The 13,119-nt window shown below is 39.0% G+C and overlaps 1 protein-coding gene across 2 annotated transcripts in view; it reads left to right on the forward strand.

The window, feature by feature from the left end:
* The window catches only part of ENOX1 (ecto-NOX disulfide-thiol exchanger 1), a 355,324-nt gene that overhangs the window by 70,850 nt on the left and 271,355 nt on the right, over window positions 1-13,119 (forward strand). For both annotated transcript variants that reach the window (XM_059839068.1, XM_059839069.1), the window contains exon 2: window positions 1,252-1,328. The gene's annotated coding sequence lies outside the window, so the exon portion shown is untranslated. The remainder of the gene's footprint in view (window positions 1-1,251; window positions 1,329-13,119) is intronic.

A 13,119-nucleotide genomic window follows, 5' to 3' on the forward strand; every position in this document is an offset into this window, starting at 1 on the left:
CATCTCTCTGCTTGAAAATTACCAGCTCACAAAAGGGAACAGAGGGAGTCCAGGACTCCTTGGGTGGGCTGATCCTTTGGAGAAGCAAATGTCTGCTCTTCAGCTGGGACACATGGGAGTTCCCAGCCAGGTGACCATTGATGCATGGTGGGTGTAGACAATTCTATAGCTGATTCTCTTAGCCTTCACTGGGAATCATGTGGTAGGTCCCAGTAGCACAGCTGCTGTGGAAAGCTCAGGAAAAACTCTGTGGAAAGAAAAGAGACGAGACTTTTTTTAATATAGGCTGTTTATTATCTTAAAGGGCTGTGCCTGTTTGGCAGTCCTTTGTGAAATGGTGTTTCGTGTTGCAGAATGCCAAGTTGCCAGTAGTGCCACCAAAATGCTCAATAGAGCATGTATTAATGATGGTGATTATGCAGAACAGAGATCAGACCAAGTGCATTTGGACACATGAACTTTCTTCCCATTTTTCCTTTTCTTTTTTTTTTTCTCCTTTGTGTCTTTCTGTAGTCTTCTGAGCCTGTTTCTTTCTACTGCTGCATCTTCTTCCTTTTTGCTTTGTTAAGCACATCAGGTTTAATAAATGCATTATGCTCAGGGTCACTGTGTGAGAATCACCAGGAAAATTTACAGAGACTCTGGGACTAATTGTGATTAGGTGTTATATGTATCCTTACAAGGATGTACATCCAGAATTTCACACCTGTAACAGAACTGCCATGTGCAGCATTTTTGGACATTAAAGAAATAATGCACTTAAGGATACCCTTGATTTTTCATGTGGTTTCCCTATTCATGTCACTGTTCTGCTGCAAGCTAAAGGCAGAATACTCCTTCAATGCACATAAGGATGCTTGTGGTTTCCTAAATCATTGATATTTTCTGAAATGCCACTGGCAGTTTTTCATACTCAATACATTGTGTTTGTTTTTTCATTGCAAATGGGTGTAGCAAAATTACTATTTGAAAATTTTGGGATTTTTTTTGAGTTTTCTACTAATTTTGAACTCATGTGTAGAAGTTGCTTAAGAATCTATACAATATTATATACCTTAAATGTAATGTGCTATAAATTACCATACCATCATTGTTATCACCCACAACATGTCTCAGATGATGCACAGCTTCAGAAGGACTGGCTCATGGGCTCATTTTTAAGTAGTAATTTTGCACAATATTTTTTTTCGTTTTGTATGCTTAAGCCGTATACTTTTAATGACTTTAAAAATATATAATCTTTTTTATCAGATCTTGGATTCTGAACTTGGAGCAGTTCTTCAAGATTATATGCTTCTTGAAACTGGGAAAGTATCTGCAATAAATAGGTATGTGTAATGGATACATTCATGCCTTGTGTTGGATGGTTTGGACTGTGTGAGTTTTGTTGACAGTTTAATGCTGAGCTTCTTACAGCTCTTGATAAATCTCAGTTGCTGCGAAGGGGACAGTGTGATGGATCTTTGCAAGCTGAATTTTCAATAACACATGGTTATTGTAGGACAGAAATTTGGAAGGATACAACGTTCACAGTTGCTCAGAGATTAATGTTTAGCCAAACCCACAAACTTGAGAGTGAACAAAAAGGTGAGTCTCAACAAGCAAGTAAGAAATTTTGAAGGTAAAAATCAGTGAGGGGAAGTGGCTCTTCTCTTGATCCCTCCCTACTTGAGGCTGTGCTTCATCTGGCTTTACATCTGTGTTTTCTTTGGGGCTTTTTTGCAACTGTTGAAGGTAGTAAAGGTATGAATATAACTAAATATGGGAAGGAAATGACCATAAAGGTTGAAAACTTGAAGTTCCTGGTACATTGAAGTTCCTGGAAATTTTCTTCATAGGTGTTTCAGTGATGCTCACATCTTAACTTCAATCATTTACAGAAAATATTCAGGCAATTTCAGAAATACATTCTTGCATATAACAAAGCAATTTCCAGGTGATTTCTTTTTTAAAAGTCAGATCACACTTTATGGTTCTTGAAGCTCTGTTAAACTCCTGGCAATGGAGAAAGTCAAATGAAAGAAGATTTAGAAGTTCTTATTCTTTCGAAAGAGTTCATAGACCTAGGCAATTTTTTTGAGATTCGGTTCAGTTTGAGGGAGTGAAAGGTTTCTTGAATACTGGATATAACAGCTGGAGTTACCTTGACCTGTGTGAGAAACTTTGAAGAGATTTAAAAATGAGGAGAGGTTAAATGCTTATGCTTGAAATTCACAAAAATGGATTTTTGCACGAAGTTGCTTATTCTGTAAGAATTTGGATGCAACATATCTTCATAGCATGCTTCACCTGTAGGTCCCAAGATATTTAGCAAAAGCTAAATAGCTAAATTTTAGCAAAAGCTAAAACAGAGAAGAACCATTGTCTCCAATTTATGCATGGGGTCAGGTACCTGCCTGGATCACCTAATGTCCTACTGCTGGAGCTCCTGAAAGAACAGACCTGTGTCCGGGGCTGTCACAGGATCCCATGGGATGTCTAATCATATTTTCAGAGTGTGTGCAAAAGATCAGTGTTTCCAATGTTTATCTTTTCATAATATTTCTCATATCTATTGCCATGCCGTTATTGCTCCCTTTTGTGATACATTTCTTCACCCTCATTTCTTCTGCTTTGTTTTCTACTTTGCTTTCTTATTTTGCTTTCCTATGTTTTCTCCTCTTCTTAATTCATTTGCAGTCTCTGGAGATTAGCTGTAGTGAGACCTTACACAAGGAGGAGTTTCAGGAAAAAAAAAAAATCACAGCGGAATGATCTTCCCTTTTACTGCCTCTCTAGAGAGCCTGCTGTAAAAGGCAACTTGCTGTCATTCCTGTAAATTTCCTTTTGCAGCCAGCTCTGCTGGGTGTCCCCTTTGTGCCCTGTGAACATCTGTGTTGCAGCTTACGTCTGAACCCAACTGGAGAACAAATGTGTGAACCTGCTTCTTATTTTGAGCAGGAAGCTGCTGCCATTAGTAAGGCACGTGGCCCTGCTTCGCCTGTGACTTCTTAATCCCCAGCTGGGAGAGAACCAGCCGTCTGGATTCTCCCCTCCTGCCAGCCATGCCCTTGTCCCTGGGGTAGCAAGTTTACCTGCTTTCCTCCAGACACTGTCCAGTGCCTGTCGTTTTGCAGCATTCATTCTCTCCCTGAATTTTCCCCAAGGTGTCATGCAGGAAGGAATGAAGGAAGGAGTGAGCACTGCAGGACTTTGTGACATAGCTTACTTTCCGCTGCTCCTGGAAACTTCTCCTTGCCTGCACACAGTCATACAGGCACCACCCTTCTGCATCAGCAAGAAATCCTTAATCCTTGAAGTATTCAGGCTCCAGGAATGCTGGAGCAGAAGAGAAAGCTTCATTTGCTAGTCTGTGCATGGGGGTTCCAGGAAAAAAAAATCGACAATATTTCTGTGCCAGTTTTGGACACAGCACAAGACTGAGCATAAATTAGGAACTTAACTTCAAACAGACTTGCTTTAGCCAACTTTTTACTTTAAAAGGGGAAAAAAAAAAAGGGTGAAGAAAAGGAAGAAGGAGTGCTGCCCAGTTTGCAAAAGTGCTATCCCACTTGGGTGTGCTCAGGAGTGCTTGAAGCATATAGGTGGTGAACTGCAGTCTCTGTGGCATATGCATGTCTCCAAGAGAAAAAGGAAATCTGTTGTGTCAAGTTGGCTTCAGCTTATGCTCGAAGGGCTGTTGTGACAAGCCTGGAAGGTGCAGGAACTTTTGTGAAAGATCAGGTGTGATAGCAGAGAGTGACTGTAACACTTGGGGGAGGAAGCTGGAGTATTTGAGGTCAGGCTAAGTCAGCAGCCATCAGCAGGCAAGGGAACACAGCTGATTTAGCAAGAACATGCACCATTTCAACAGCTTCCCTCAGATATTTGAGTTGGAGCAACTCAAAATTAGCAAATTCCTGGCTGGCATTGCTGAAAAGGCTACTGGACAACTTTGTTTTCCTTGTCATTAAATGAGCTCCCTTGTGGTATAAGGGTATGTGAGTTTCAGAGCTTTTCAAGCCAGGTTAGAAAAAGTTGGCCCCTTTCTTTCCAAAACTATCCATCAAGGCAGTCCCAATGTGCGCCAGACATCCCTGGGTGTGTGAATCCTGTGCAGGCAATGGTCTCCCCTGTTAATTTTGTGAATGCATTTGTTATGGAGGGAAGGGCTGGTCTGGCTGATTGTATGGCTATAAGTGCTGAACAGCAAAAAATTTTAAACAAAAAAATCTGGTCCTCTTTAACATTGGCAGACAGATGTCTGTCTTCCATCTGTGGCAGCCTGTGCCAAACAGCAGAAGAACTGCAGAGTTTGTGTTCTGAAACCTCAAAGGAATAACTGGCACGCTCCAACTTTTTTTTTTTAATATTTTTTTAAAATTTTTTAAAACTTCACACAAATCTGAAACATTAAACACAGAAAGTAATGTTAAATGTGACAAGCGGGCAGAAAGTGGGAAGTTCAGCTGGAAGGGCTGTGCATGGAACAAAGCCCTGGCACAGGGCATGGAGCCCCTCAGCACTGCTGCATGGGCGTTGCTGTCGAGTGACAGCAGGCAGCGGTCACCCGTTGTGGAGGCTGTCCTTTGGCTGTCCCCTGCTCTAGGGGCCAGGGAGGTGGCTGGGAGTCTTCAAGGCCTGTATGGCTCACAAGACTCCTCCAGAGATGCAGAGTGACTTACTCCATGTTGAGGTGTGACACCTGGAAGGGGGACACAGAATACATACTCTATACCAACTAAGAAAATTAGTTTTCTTTAAAGAAGAAGAAGGCATTCTGATCAAACAAAGAACTTTCAGATACCAACTGTCAGAAAATAGTCTGAATTCTGCACTGAGCTTTCTTAAAAACATAAATATTTTACCTCTTTGGAAACACTTTCAAACGGACTTTTTGCTTAGAAGTGTTACCAGGAAAAAGTAATGCATGGATCTTCTATTCTGTAACCAGTAGGGAAGTAGCACTTCTGCCTTATCCACCATGATTTGATAGAAAAGTTTCTCTGGATGCATTGCTGGCTTATGTTCAGCTGGCTGTCAACCAGCACCCCCTGGTCCTTTTACACCAGGCAGCTTTCCAAACCATTTTTCCCAAAGCCTGTAGCATGAGGCTGTTGTGACACAAGAGCAGGACCCAGGACTTGGCCTTGTTGAACCTCATACAATTGTTTTTGGCCCATCAATCCAGGCTGTCCAGATCACACTGCAGAGCCTTCCTGCCCTCCAACAGATCACCATTCCCACCCAACTTAGTGTCCTCTACAAGGAGACTGAGGGTGCACTTGATCCCCTTATCCAGACCATTGATAATGACATTAAGCAGAACTGTTTAATCAATTAGACTGAGATATTTGGTCTGTTCTAGTTCTTACTTGTGACTGCATCCAAAAAGGACTGTTTTCAGTGAGCTTGAATCAGTCTCATGGAGCAGCTGGGAAATAAAGCAGGACTGTGCATCAGCCATTATGAACCGGGCAGTAGCAATTTGCTTTGGTTAGAGAAAGTGTCAGCTTTTAGCAGTTCCCTGTTAATTTTTAACTTGCTTTCTTATCTAGGTACTCTGTGTTTTTAGTAATATGCACCTCTGCTGTATTGTCCCTTTTATCAATCAAAGCTATTTTGCTTTTCTGACTTGGCATGGTGTTTCATCTCTTTGTCTCCTTTGGCAGAGCTAGGAAAATGTGTGTTCACGATAGGTGATTACAAGGACACCACTTTGGTACCTGGGAGCAACTTCTCCTAATTCACTGGAGCAGTGGTGGCCGAGTCCCACTGCTAAACATGCCATATGCTACCCAGTACCACATGGTGTTAATAATTGAGGATGTCAGTAATGGGTGACACAATTGTCAGACTTAAAAAGAATAAAGTACTAATAAGGAGCTTGAAATAGTCTTGTTTAAGATTGGCTGCTGTTTGTAACACCATGAATTCTGAACAGGAGTTTAATTCCAAGTGCAAGAAAATGATGGGAAATGAAGGCACTTCTCCTTAAATGGATTAATGGGTCTGAGCATGGAAGAAAGGAGCAGTCCCCTATGTGAGTGTGTTTTGTCCATGTTACATTGCTCACCTAGCTGTTTGTCACCTGCATGGATCATTTCCACAGACCTCCCAAACCTCCCCTGCAGAGTCACTGCCTGTCACTGCATCCTCTGCATGGATGGGGCATAGATGGTAAATGTCCAAGTGGGATTTTTAGCTTGAACACTCAAGAAGCCAATGCCAACAATGAAGAAAATGGGTACAAGCTGCTGTTGATTCTGTTTTGTTTTTGCTTGAGGAAAATGTTTCCAAATTGGAGAGGCAGGTGCACACTCGTGTGGTGCTTTTTGTGCAGATACTAATGATGCCTCCCATGCATCCCAATGTGTATCCCTATTCACTGCACAAGGGGTGGATCTGGAATCCTACCCGCACAGAAAGTGTGTGGTAGCTAAATGTAGCTACACATGAACAAAATATCCTTATTTTGTCAAGATAAAATACCCAGCATAGAGTATCATAAATTGATCCCTGGAGGACAGACCTAGAATATAAACTGTAGTACTTTGAATATATGTGTGTTATAATCGCATTGAACGCTGTGCAGCAATTTGTATTGTATTACAGCTGACAAAGTATTTTACCTCCTAATAACTAACTAGGGTAAATAATGTTGATATTTTCCCCATATTTATAATTACGTTAATTGCTTTGTGCATTGATAACAGCTAGGTGTCAGAGCCAAGCTGTAGCTGCCAGTAATCCACAAGCAACTTGTTTGCATATTCAAACTACAAAACCGATAAGTAATTGGCCTTTTTGCTCAAATTTTACACAGAAAAGCCCACTGTTACCTAAATATTGTCATGTTCAATATTAAATCTAGTGCTAATAGAATGTCTTCCAGAAATGAAGAGAAACCCTCTAACAGATCAGAAGACATCCAGTGAAAAGTGAAAGAATAGTTAACTTTAGCTAGGAATTGTGACTTACTTCCAAATGAAGCTAAATTTTGAAAAAAGTTGTTTCCTGCTGTTGAAAGTAGCGTTTTTCAGAGCCAAGGCTGGAACATCCATATGCAGTGCAATGTTTTTGTTTTGTAACGTGAGATAATTGGGCTAACAGAGTGTCACAAAGAAGCATTTGAGGATTGACTAAATTTTTCAAACAGAAGCTATTTTTTGGGAAAGTTTCCAGAGAAATAATTGTTCCGTTTTGCTATCTTGTGGACTTGAGCATTTTTATTCTTAGAGACAGAGCAAATAAAGATTTCAGCTACATCTTGCTAAAACTTCAGTTGAAGAAAGCAATTTCTTCAGCTTCTAGGGAGATTTTTTTGAGTTATTTTATTTGTTTGCTTGTTTGATTTTTTTAAAACTTTTGTTTTCTTTGTAGTTACGGTGCTTTATTTGTGTTGAAATCCTTGTTGGAGGCCAGCATTTAATGCAGTTGATGGTTTTGAAATTTTGCAGACTACTAGCATTTGTGAGGGCAACAGAGTGAAGAGTCAGTTCCAACTTAATATTGCAGATGTACACTGAATTATCCAGGGAAGAGCAAAGGTTGATTAAATTCACAAAATAAGGTGATTCATAGTTTTCTAAATATGTCATTCAGCCTAAAATTAACTCAATTATTTACCAGTCACACACATGCTAATGAATCCTGACAATCTCAATTGACCTGCTGTGATGAACTTTGCTGTCACCTAATATTGTTTCCTCTGTATTTTCACTGAAAAGAGTGATTGCAGCATTTATCACAAGCAAAGCAAAAAAATGCTTGAGGATTATATTACTTTTTTAATACTTGCAATTCCAGGGCACTAGTAAATTAATTACATTTAATTAGAGGCACTTTTTTTTTTTTTTTTTGTGGAAGGGTTTCCTAAAGTTTAATCCCGCAGAGATTTTACATGTGATAGTGATGAAAGTGGCTGCTTCTAAGGCAGCATCAATGATACAATTTGAGAAATAAAGTTGAGCTTATCTTTGAATGCAAAATGTGACAAAATTATAGAACTTTAAGACTAATATGGTAAATAAGATTTATTATTATTGCTAAAATTAGAATCACCTTGGAATGCCATTTTTAGCTTTGTTACCAGTAGCTATAAGAAATTTGTAAGTTAACCAAAATAATACATGAGTTTATCTACTTTCCTACTAAATACAGAAATATACAATTTAAATAAAAATGTAGCTATTCTGGATTTGTACTTGAGTTATGGGTAAATCTCCAAAAGGCTGCCCTGGATTATGAAATGGTATCTCTCTTTCCCTTTCCAAGGTTTTTGCCTCAAAGCTTTACAGAATCCTGGATGAAAATCAACATTGATCCATAAAATAGACATCACTGTAGCATCCACATGGGTAGGGCACAGCAGCGAAAAGATTTCTGGCCTGAGGTTATTTCTGCCAGGAAAATGGAGATAGATGAAGATATAGATGTATAGTATTTAAAGCTGCTGGGCAATGGTAGGCTATTTGCAGACAGCTGCACGTTCAGCCTCTTTTGCTAGAATGGTTAAGTGGCTAATTAAGTGGACAAGTCAGGTCTCAGCATACCCTCGGGGAGAGGACTGCTGTGTCTCAGCCTCCTGTGAAAGTTTTGGGAGACATGGGTTTGACGCTGCAGCAATCTCATGGTGAGTTGTGGTCCTGGCTGTGAGGTGGGGCAGCTAGAACCCGTTTTACAGGATTATGCTCAGTGGCTGCCTACCACAGAGAAACATAAAAAGTTAAAAAAACCCTAAAAATTTCCGAAAACTGAAACTAAAGCATCATATTTAATTGAATTTCTTTCTGGGTAGTTCCAAATTGTTAATGATTTTGTTTAAAAAGCTGTTTGCTTGATGTTTTTGGGTTTTTTTCTTAAATATTTTCCATGATTTTCATACTTGATTCATTCTGTGACATCAGCTATGGTGACAAAACAGTTGTTTCCGTGGTGATAAATTGCAGTGTTACAAGCATGCTTCTATGAATCAGGTAAGAAAAACAGATCAACTATAAATGGAGAAAATTTACTTGCAAAAACAAACCAGAAAAATTTGGTCAAAGTTTTCTGGAGAATGGTTTGGAAATCTAAAAATGATTTTAACATAGGTGAGTCTTCAGTTCATCTGAAAATTCCAGCATGGCTGGTTTTATAGTGAAGCACAAAAGGATCTGTCCACATCTGGTGACAGGAGCCACATGGAGAATGCTAAAGTAGGTAAGTAACTTCATAAGAAGTGTGAATTAATTCAACTGCAATAAAAAAATATATAGCTTCTTGCTCATCCTCTAAAGTATGACAGCCAGCATCACAGCTCATTGTGATTAAGGTCTATCTCTCTAATAAATTGCATCTTAAAAGGATCTTGAATGCTTCTGTTATGTCACAGATACAGTTCTGATTCCACTGGGGTGTAAGCCAGGAGCTCGACCACTGAAAATGGTGGAGCTGCATCAGGCTTCTGTAAATACAGGGAAAGGTGACTTGTGGTCTCTATATGTAAAAGGGAATCTACGCCCAAATTTAGGACACCCCAAATTATATGTTATATGGTGTACTGCATTGTCATGGATTAAAATATATTTCGGGGTACATGGTAGTAATGCCAAAAAGACCCTGGATACAACCAGTGACAATATGAATTTAATTCATTCCCGTCATGACAACTCTCAGTGGGAATATTGTGCCTTGGCTGGGCTCAGACGTTATTTCCAATAAGTATGGAAATAATGGCTCACAGTGCTGCAAAGTGCTATGAGATCTCCAGGGAAATCTCATCAGATTATGTGATAGGTTTGAAATTAATTCATGTCCCATCTGTATTTACACAATGTACAGTTGTCTCTCTGATGACTTGTACAGAAAGGTAAATGCAACCATCTTAAATCAACGTGGGGACTTGCTGCAGTATGCTCTCTTGGTAGAGTATGGGTATTTTTCTGAGTTGTACAGAAAGTCCAGACAACTCAGAAAATGGTTATATAACTTTCTTACACTGCAGACTTTTTGTTGTCTTGTCACCTCATTGTGCCACATTATCGTCTTTCTTGCATTTCACCTTGCCTCCAGTTCAGTAGACTTGAATGTTCACATTGTCCTTTCGAAAATCTGAAAGGGAAAAAACTGTTGAGAAATTCTTGCTCCTGGTGTGGGTATGACCTAGCTATAGATTCATCCATTGATATCTAAATACACGTCATTCCTAGATTGATCTTTGGTGAAGGCTTCTTTATGGCACTGTTCCGGCCTCTTTACAGGCTGGTTTGGGATTGTGCCAGGATTTGCCTGGTCAGGTGTGCAGAACTTTGTCATGTTAGGCCAAAGGAGCAAGGGATTATCATCCATGGGAGAATGTGGATATTCACCATATTTATAAGTACTGAATGTATCAAGAAGCATATGACAAATTTGCAAGCCCATCAGTTGAGTTTATTGAGCCTCATCTGGGAGCCATAAGCTAAAAGCTCAAATATGAATCCTTGTAAGATTTGAAGAGTGCAGAAAATATGTTCTCTAGTCAAGAAGTCTTTAAAGGACTAGGAGAGGAGTGGTCTTCTTCAGAGGTCTGCTTCTACCCTCAAGTTTGAATACCAGGGCTAAGTGTTGGAGGCCCAGGGCAAAAGGGAAGTTAGCACCATGTGCGACGTGCAACGGCTGTGAGCCTGGACTAGATCTTTACTTTTTTTAAAACTCCATGGCTTTTTACATTGCTTTTGAGAACATGGAAATAAAATGGACAAAATACTGTGCATACTGCAGCTTCTCTCTCCTCTCACTGATTTAACTTTGTATCTGGCTTCCACATTTAGCTTCAAGTCTTTCCTTCCTTCCCATTGTAAAAAGGTATTTTCTTCTCCGAAAGATATTTCCTTTGGTCCTTTGTAGAGTCTTTGGTCTCCTTAACGATTCAGTGACTCAGAGAAGAACCTCTAGGATCCTTTCAGTTGACTTTTCTTCCTTGCCTTTTCTTTTTCTCTTCTTTTCTTCTTTGACTGTCTATAGACAGTCTTCTAGTTCTTTTTTCCTTATTCTATGTGCTTTCATTTTCACTCTTAAGAGAACTCGATTCTCCTCTTCTCTCCGATAGTCATCAGCTGGGCAGGCAAAGGGTTGATCAGGCAACCTACTTTCTGTCTCTGCAGATTGGTTACATTGATGGAAACATTTGGTGCAATGGTTTTGGTTGGCTATAAACTCTAATTCTACCTAAACCTTCTTTTCCCTCTCCATTTTGATACGATTAGTGAATCAGCAGTCACATCCGGCACTGGAGTCTCAATGCAATAGATACCTGGCTGCCTTTCATTAATCATAGAGAAGAGAAAACAATAGAAAATCAAAATAAAAATTTATTTCCTCTACTACTAATTCTTCCAGATATGAGTTGTCTTTATCATTTATAAAACACATCTGATTACATAATAGAATCTCCTCCATTTTATCTGATAGGTACATACGCAACCTTCTTTATTTCTATCCATTATTCATGGTAGCTATATTTTCTATGTAATTAGGAATTGTATTTTTCCCTTACAAGCATGGGGAGGAGAAGGGACTACAAAGGGAGAAGGGACTGCAAAGTTCTTTGCTCTTCTTTAATTTGCTGAGCGAAAATAGCTGGGATGGGACATGCACCATCCAAAGAGCCATTCACTAAATTCTGATTGATCAGTCACTGAGATGACCAAAAGTGAAACAGATTGCTGATATGCCTGCTGCTGACAGCACAAACACAAGATAGTGATGTTGCAGCAAGAGAGTCTGTGGAATCATTATGACTGGTACTGATGTATGAGATGGAAAGAAATCAGGGTGTTTCAATGTTGGGTTTGTAAGTGGCAGTCTAGAGAAAAACAGTGTTTTTCAATTGAGTAGTTTGAGCCTTTTTAAACTTTATATGCCAAGAAATTAATAATTTAGGTTCCTTTCTTAGTGCTTTCTGAAGCATTGAAAATACAAACCTGAACAGTGTATGGTGCTTTAAAATTGTGTTTAGCATAGAGGTATTTATCTATTTGTCATGCAAAAGGAAAATTAATAATCTTCTTTGTGCACCAAAACTTTTATACTGAATGTTTTCTGAAATTTCATTATGTAGAAGCCCTATGGAAGCTGTGCTGTCCAAAACATTTTTCTTTTAATGTACTGTAATGTGTGCTTGTTCAAACAAAGAAATGCTTATCTGTTGAAAAGATAGCAGTGATAAATTACTTCAGCTTTCATGCTTACCTACTGTTTTCCATTTGGCATTAAATTCCTAGTTGAATCCCAGAGCAGATACATCTGAATTCAAAAAGTTACCTTGATGCCCTTTTTTTAACCAGCCCTTGTGTCCTGATGATAAAAAATAGAAATTTAGTCACCTAAACCATCCTTCTTGTATAGTTTAAATCCCACTAGATATGAAAAGGATTGAATTTTTACAATTTTCTCTGAACTATAATAATTTTCAGAAGCTGTACAAGACCTCTACCTTTACTGTCACAACAACAGCACTTTCGATATCAACAGTTTAAATATCAATTTAATCCAAATAGCATGCAAATTGAGCTTCCTATACTTACCCTATCTCATTATGGATAATGCTGCATATGCTCTGTTAATCCCTTTGAAAAATTATTGACTCCTGAATAACTTTCTTTTACTACTATAAATCATATCTTCATGGTATTTTTTTTTCCTGTCATTGACTTTTAAGTTCAAGGGTCTGTTTTATTTTCATCAGAAAACAAATTTCTCCCTATGCTTAACATGAAATATTCTGGGCTCGTGTTTTCCATTTTAATGGAAGTTCATCACTCTCCCCTGCCTTCTCCTCACTGAATAAGTGATACTTATGCAATGCACAAGTGGAGCATACAAAAACAGAGGAGCAACAAAACAGTTCAAGAAGATAAAAGGTAACATGAATGTGTAAGAAAAAGTAATTGTGAACTCTTGCCTCATTTGCCAGTCTTTACCATGCATCAGTTGGTAGAATAATTTTTATTTCCAAAATAACAACACTGGCTTTTAAGCAGGAGATGCTGTCTGTCCTAGCTGACTCTTTAGGTGTTTATCTTAATCTGCATTTTCACTGATCCATATTGCTTGCCCTCTGAAGGAGTGTAGGCATCTGCTTATGAAGGAGGTGAAGTTTCTCACTCTGCTTAC

This window comes from Haemorhous mexicanus, chromosome 2 (assembly GCF_027477595.1).
Source record: "Haemorhous mexicanus isolate bHaeMex1 chromosome 2, bHaeMex1.pri, whole genome shotgun sequence".
NCBI lineage: Eukaryota > Metazoa > Chordata > Aves > Passeriformes > Fringillidae > Haemorhous > Haemorhous mexicanus.